Source organism: Crinia signifera, chromosome 9 (assembly GCF_055691185.1).
Source record: "Crinia signifera chromosome 9, ASM5569118v1, whole genome shotgun sequence".
NCBI lineage: Eukaryota > Metazoa > Chordata > Amphibia > Anura > Myobatrachidae > Crinia > Crinia signifera.
Window position 1 is genome coordinate 109,586,069 of NC_139225.1, and position 8,053 is coordinate 109,594,121.

Genomic DNA, 8,053 nt, shown 5'->3' on the forward strand with positions numbered 1-8,053 from the left:
CGGAGGGTGAGAGAAGTACTTCTTACCCCAGCGCTGCCTATACACGTGCTCACACCAGCTGCCGACATTAGTAGCACTGCCTATACACGTGCCCACACCCAGGGCAGCCGAGAGGAATGCCGGGCCCCGGTAAAATTTTGGGGTGCAGCCTAAGTGTGGGAGGTGTGGCCACCTCCCACACTTAGGCCACACCCCCAAAATGTTTACAGGAGGGTGAAAGAAAACTCTAAAACTCTAAACTCAGCAGCAGCACACACCTACAGCATGTGCTGTGCTGACAGTAGGCTCAGCATGAGCTCACAGTGAGATGCTCATGCTGAGCCTGCTGTCAGCACAGCACATGCTGTAGAAGTGTGTGCAGCTGTTGCTACCTGGGAGGGACAGAGGGGGAAGGGAGGGGTCGGACCAGGGCCCCTCCTGCAAGCCTGGGCCCGGGTAATTATTACCCCCCTCTCGGCTGCCCTGCCCACACCAGTTGCCAACAGTAGTAGCACTGCCTGTACACGTGCCCACACCAGTTGCCAACAGTAGTAGCACTGCCTATACAGGTGCCCACACCAGTTGCCAACAGTAGTAGCACTGCCTATAAACGTGCCCACACCAGTTGCCAACAGTAGTACTCTCACATTTTATTTACCTAGCTCAGGCTGATGGCAGCTCATCTTCTCCTGTTTCATTTTGTCATCAGTTTTGCTCCCTTGTAGATCCGCCCCTATGCAACATGTAGCCACGCCCCCTCCATCCATGTAGCCACGCCTCTTTTCGTCCCTGCCACTGACTAGGGAGTTAGGATCCGGGAGGGAGTATTGAGTTGCCGGTGCTGCTGTCTGTGATGCAGTGTGACAGGCGCAGCAGCAGCCGACAGCCACAGAGGACAGCAGGGGATGTAGGACAGGGAGAGCGCCCCTTGTGGCTGCTCTCCGCTGAGCGGGTATCGCCGGCCCTGCTGATACTTACCTATCTTGAGCCCATAGGTAGGTCCCCGTCCATCGGTCCTGGGGTCCGGTGTCCTGTATAAGTATGTATGGGCTCTGTGTGTATTAAAGTTTTATTTTTCATGTGTCAGTGTGCTTTTATTTAACTAATGGTCCCAGAAAGCCCATTAATGGGCTGCATGCTGGGACTTGTGGTTCTCCAAGTCCCAGTATGCGTTCCAGGCTTGCTGGGACTCATAGTTTCACAGCAAAACCCAATGGTTAAAAATAGCATGCCCCTCCTCAGAATAAAATTCCTGATTTTTAACACCAATTGTAAAAAAACAAAACACTTTATTTTAAAAGTTCACATTCCACTTCACCATAAAAAGATAGCGATTGCTACTCGGTGAATCATGGCGAAAAAAACCTTGAAATGTATTCGCCATCTGGTCATTGAATAGGGTGATTCACCGTTTTAGTCAAAAATTCGCCTTACAGCACAAAATCGCCATAAAAACATGGCGAATCAGCCTCATTGAATACCGCCCATAGATGGATATGCTTCACTTACTTTTGTGATTGCCTCTTTTCCCAGGACAGCTGAGCTATGCTGGGGCTCCTGATGATCGCCCTTCCCACAGACTTCAGTGCGTCCATCCTTCCCCAGAGCAGTTCCCACTGCTCGGACCCTCTGCCTGCATTGTGGCAGGAGGAAGCTAGCGGGTCATCGGGCAGGTAGCGGCAGGAGGAAGCTGTCGTGCGGGTAGCGGCAGGAGGAAGCTGGCAGGCAGGCGGGACTCGACAGGAGGAAGCTAGCGTGTGGGCAGCAGGAGGAAGCTAGTGGGTGGTGGGAGCGCCAGCGCCTGGTGACATTTCGGCACCCGCAGCAAGTGCTCCACCGGCTCCGCCTTAGCTACCCCACTGGATTCTATTTCTACTATGGGGTATTGTTTCTCTTGAAATTGTGTTTTGAGTTCTTGCCCTTGTAGTTTGTAATCCTCTAATTTAGAGCAATTCCTTCTTAGTCTAATGAACTGTCCTTTTGGAATGGCTTTAAGCCCGTTGGAATGGTGCCAGCTTGAGTGGAGAATGTAGCTGTTCCCATCTACCTTTGAAGGTCTTTGTGTGTATTTCTGAATTGTCTATGTATATATTGAGATCTAGGAATTCTATGTTTGTCTTACTGTATTGGCTTGTAAAACAGAGATTGTTGTCATTATTGTTAATGTATGTGATGAACTTAATGAGGGATGCTTCACTTCCTCGCCAGATGAAGAACATGTCATCTATGTAGCATTTTCAGAGCACGAGATTCTCCCCCAGTCTATCACCTCCCCATATACACTGGTCTTCCCACCAGCTCATAAAGAGGTTGGCATAGCTGGGGGCGAATCTTGTGCCCATCACTGTTTGGGTTGTCTGTAGATAGAACCTGTCCTCAAACCACACATAATTGTGCTGAAGTATGAATTGTATGCTGTCTAGTATGAATTGGCGCTGTTCCTCCACCATATTGTATTACAGTATGGTTATTGTTATTTTTAATGTCTGTAAAGTACCTTGAGTCCTGTTGGAGAAAGTGCGCTATATAAATAAAACTTACTTACTTACTTACTTACATATCTATGTCTTGTGAGAGGTTATAATTTTAATTTGTAGTTTATGGACTATTACATGTGATTTCACATCACTTTACACTGCAATAGACCATATGACCATATAATAGACACAGGAAGCTGGCGTCGGATTCTCGCAAGACGCCGAGTCTATAAAAGCTCCATTTCAGCACCATTTTACAGTCATGCTTCCTGCTGTGCACAGCTCTGCTGTTCACGGCGGTGGCAGGCTTCTGGGGGGTTGTGCACTGGGGTGTTTAAACTTTAACTGTGGGGTGTTGTGCAGACTGCAGAGAGGTGCCGTTTTCGGGGGTTAACCCCAAATATGAAGTATTCCCCTAATGTATCACAGGGACCGCAGCAGGAATCTCCGTACCCTGCTGCGATCCCCCCCTGCAGCGCCGCCAGCCGCATATCCCATAGGTTTCTATGGGGGATGGGAAGCTGCCCGATGTGTCAACATCGGGCAGCCCGGTTTCGCACCCCTGGGCTATCGCCATTCTGATAAGGGGATAGCCCGTTGTAGCCTATGGCTACACATTGCACTGCACGAGCGGCAGTGCGGTCAGTGGGGTCACGTGGGGGTCAGCGCATAACCATGCATGCGCAGACCCCCCGGCTTCCAGCTCCGGGCATCGCAGGGACGGGCTCTTTTCGGAGCCCTGTCCCAGCCCCCTGGCCGGTAATACATTGGGGTGAAATTATCGCATTTTACAATGTGATCCTGTGCGGTAATATTCCGCCCAGATCGCATTGTAAATGCGATCAATGGTAAATGGGGGCCTTAAAGTCTCTACATGCACATTGCTATGGGGAAGCCAAGTATTTAGGATACCTCAGCCTCCGAAAGGAGCCCGTCCCTGCGAAGCGCTGACCCGTAAGCTGGTGGGTCTGCGAATGCATGGTTATGCGCTTACCCCCGGTGACTCTGCTGACCGCACTGCCACCGGGGTGTGTAGCCCATAGGCGATAGCCCAGGAATGTGAAGCCGGGCTGCCCGATGTTGATACATTGGGCAGCTTGGCATCCCCCATAGAAACCTATGGGGGATGCTGGCCGGGGGCGCTGCAGGAGGGATCGCAGCAGGGATCAGAGTCCAGCGCTTTATGTACGCTGTTTAGCTAGCCATGCTGAGTCAGGTCCTTAGTTTCATCAAAGAAATGCTGCTCTAGAACTGGAACAGAAAAATTTTGTTTTTGTCTTTCTATTACTGAGGATTATAATGGCTTGTGGTGAGCCCTCTTTATTTGCTCTTATGAAGTCTTCTCTTTATGGTAGATTTGGATAATAATAATTCAGACCTGATCGCACTTCTGCAAAATCGCGTGGAGGATTATCAATACACTGCATGCGTATGGCTTATAGTAAATATGCGCAAGGCCGTCCTGCAATGAAATCCTGCTGCTGGGAGTGTCCGGAGTGGTTTATGTCAGCTCCAGGCCGGTTATGCCTTTTTCCACCAAGTAAGTCTTTGGCTACTCTAAGCCCGTGATGACTGGTGCCCACAGTAAAAATCAGTTGAGGGTAAGCCTGTCACAGTGGGTTTTGTACATATTCACTTGGCTTTGAATAGATGTGTGGCCGTACGCACAGTGATCACATTAATTTGCAAGGTGGGATTTCACTGAATGCTGGCCACGTGAATTTGTGGCCATGTGATCAGGTCTGAATTACCCCCAATATACCTACCTCCTAGCCTAGAGACTGTTCTGGTATGGAGGACTAATTGCCCGTAGAACCTATGGTCCACTATAATTGGTCTCAGACCCGATTTTATCCAATTCCGATCGATCGAGTCGAGATATTAGGTGAAATCGGCCCAAGATGTTGAACGGACTGCACATAAGATAAATCGTATGTGCAGCCATCAGCAGCACATTGCGGGTGCTTTTAGCATACAATTCAGTCGGTAGGTATGTGCCAATGGTGCCGCACTGTTGGCACAGACCTATCTGCAGAGCAAGGAAGCGCCGGACAAGAGAGGTGCTCTCCCCACTCTGCATTCCCTTCAGCAGCGGGCAGGAGATTTAAAATACAAATTAGAGATGAGCACTTCCGGATTCTGGGAATCCGGACACCCCGAACACCCCCTATACAAAAGCGTTCACGAGCCTGTTTTCCCGCCCAGACGCCTTTCCTGCGCTCGCGAGATCCCACTGTCGGATCTGGCGAGATCCGGACTAGTGAATGAGTGTGTGCTGCTGGCTGAGTGAGTGAGTGACGTTCCTGCGCATACTGTATCTGTGGGAGTGGGCCCTGCACCTGCCTCCCATCTCACAGGGAGAGATGCAGGGAGAGAATTCCTTGCCCTGGCTCCTGTATGTGACGGAGGGTGAGAGAAGTACTTCTTACCCCAGCGCTGCCTATACACGTGCTCACACCAGCTGCCGACATTAGTAGCACTGCCTATACACGTGCCCACACCCAGGGCAGCCGAGAGGAATGCCGGGCCCCGGTAAAATTTTGGGGTGCAGCCTAAGTGTGGGAGGTGTGGCCACCTCCCACACTTAGGCCACACCCCCAAAATGTTTACAGGAGGGTGAAAGAAAACTCTAAAACTCTAAACTCAGCAGCAGCACACACCTACAGCATGTGCTGTGCTGACAGTAGGCTCAGCATGAGCTCACAGTGAGATGCTCATGCTGAGCCTGCTGTCAGCACAGCACATGCTGTAGAAGTGTGTGCAGCTGTTGCTACCTGGGAGGGACAGAGGGGGAAGGGAGGGGTCGGACCAGGGCCCCTCCTGCAAGCCTGGGCCCGGGTAATTATTACCCCCCTCTCGGCTGCCCTTCCCACACCAGTTGCCAACAGTAGTAGCACTGCCTGTACACGTGCCCACACCAGTTGCCAACAGTAGTAGCACTGCCTATACAGGTGCCCACACCAGTTGCCAACAGTAGTAGCACTGCCTATAAACGTGCCCACACCAGTTGCCAACAGTAGTACTCTCACATTTTATTTACCTAGCTCAGGCTGATGGCAGCTCATCTTCTCCTGTTTCATTTTGTCATCAGTTTTGCTCCCTTGTAGATCCGCCCCTATGCAACATGTAGCCACGCCCCCTCCATCCATGTAGCCACGCCTCTTTTCGTCCCTGCCACTGACTAGGGAGTTAGGATCCGGGAGGGAGTATTGAGTTGCCGGTGCTGCTGTCTGTGATGCAGTGTGACAGGCGCAGCAGCAGCCGACAGCCACAGAGGACAGCAGGGGATGTAGGACAGGGAGAGCGCCCCTTGTGGCTGCTCTCCGCTGAGCGGGTATCGCCGGCCCTGCTGATACTTACCTATCTTGAGCCCATAGGTAGGTCCCCGTCCATCGGTCCTGGGGTCCGGTGTCCTGTATAAGTATGTATGGGCTCTGTGTGTATTAAAGTTTTATTTTTCATGTGTCAGTGTGCTTTTATTTAACTAATGGTCCCAGAAAGCCCATTAATGGGCTGCATGCTGGGACTTGTGGTTCTCCAAGTCCCAGTATGCGTTCCAGGCTTGCTGGGACTCATAGTTTCACAGCAAAACCCAATGGTTTTTCCATTTTCTACATTTGAATCACCTTCTACCCACAGCCCAGGGGTACCGGGGACAGCATCAGGCTTCAGCCTGGGCAGATAAGTTCTGGAGGGGGGGACCCCGTCATTGGGGGGGTCCCCAATCCCCCAGGACCCCTGTCCAGGCTGACTGGTCGGTAGGTTTAATGTTTTGGCCACATGACCTTATATAATATGGTCTGTGACATTAACCTGCTGGTTGGGCCTGGGGCTGGTTCTTAAAATACGGGGGACCCCTATTCATTTTGTCCCCCATATTTTGGGAACCAGGCCCGGCCCTGGGGCTGGTTTTAAAAAATCAGCGAAGCCCTACGCAATTTGTTTCCTGACCCCATGCCGTTTTTGTTAATTTGTTTTTCTTTTTTTTTTACACACTGAAGCCTGCATGGATCTGACTGATCCGTGCAGGCTAAAGCCAAATACGCCAGGAAATTGAAGTCTATTTTCCATCGAGTTTACGATAATTAGCGGCCATATTTTAATGGTGATTCCTATTCGTATTCTTTCAATGGCGTATCCATTCGTATTCGAAAATACGAATATGTAAAAAAATACGTGTATTTCTGGATACGAATACACCTATTTTTTATGAATTTGCTTTAGTAAATTTCCCCCCTAGTCTACTGATTTAGCTGCAGACATTCATATGTTGTTGCATGTTACATACAATCAAAAAGCAATCATAAATTCTTGTAAAATATGTCGTTTCAGTTTGACTTTTTACTAACATAAACCCAAAAGCCACTTATCGTATGGTTACTGTATTTTAAGTGTCTGATTTTGAAACTCCGATATGCCACATGTAACGGACATGTATACACATATCACCACTGATAGTAATCAAACTGCAATCTAAAATCAAACTGACATTATCTATAAAAAAGTTATGGGCCAGACGGATCAAGCTTCAAAGAGTGATAAAGGGCAGAGTGATAAACAACCAGCCATTCAGCCTCTAACTGCCAAGTGACAGGCTGGGTTTGAAAAATAACGGTTAGTGGCTGCAGGGCCACCAAGAGTTATGCCTTTAAAACAGTCCGGGGGGGGGGGGGGTATTATCACCCTCCTGCTCAGTAGCACAGCACACTCTCCAGCATGTGCATGTAAAGGACATTGGACCCGGGAATCCCTCTGCACGTATTCCATCTGCCCCACCTGCAGTGGAGAACTATTAACAGAATGTCCATTCTTAAGGTCCATACACACTGGGTGACTATGCCCATCGTGTATGGACAGCGATGATGTCAATCACCGCTGTGGGGAAAGCCGCTCAGTGCATACACACTGAGCGGCTTTCCCCCTGCCTGGCGCCGATGGAGGGGGGAGGACGGCGTTGCATAGCATAGCTAGTACTTATGTATTATCTGGGCTCCCATGTTAAATGCACCCCATTTTTTCATACCCCTACTATCCAAATACGCATGGAGTTGATTTTATATAGTGTGGCGAGCGCAGCGAGCCACCGTGCCCGAAGCGTGGCGAGCGCAGCAAGTCCCACGAGGGGACACGGTCTCATAAGAAAAACGGGAGCCCAGATATTACATAAGTACCGATTTTTTATTATACTGTATCTCAAGGTGTTAATTACAAAGATGATTGATCCAGAATGAATAATAAACATTCTGGTCTGGTACATGAAAATAGAGGTAAAATGCTGCGGACCACCTCTATTTTCCTATAACCAGCACCGGGCTGTAGCAGCTGAGTGGATAATGCTATTTAAGGGGCACACACACACACACAGCATGGGGTGCCCCTGCCCGGGGGTGTAGACAAAAATGTGTGGCCCCCATAGAAACATTCTGATAGTACCCCTGCCCCAATGCTTTTTTTTTTTTCAATTATTTTTTATGCAGGATTGAGCATTATAGTAGTACAATCAACCAAATACAATTGAATTTGTTACAGCAAAAAGAAAGAATATGACATAAATTCAGATTACCATAGAATACATTATAAGTTACACTCTTTCTTTA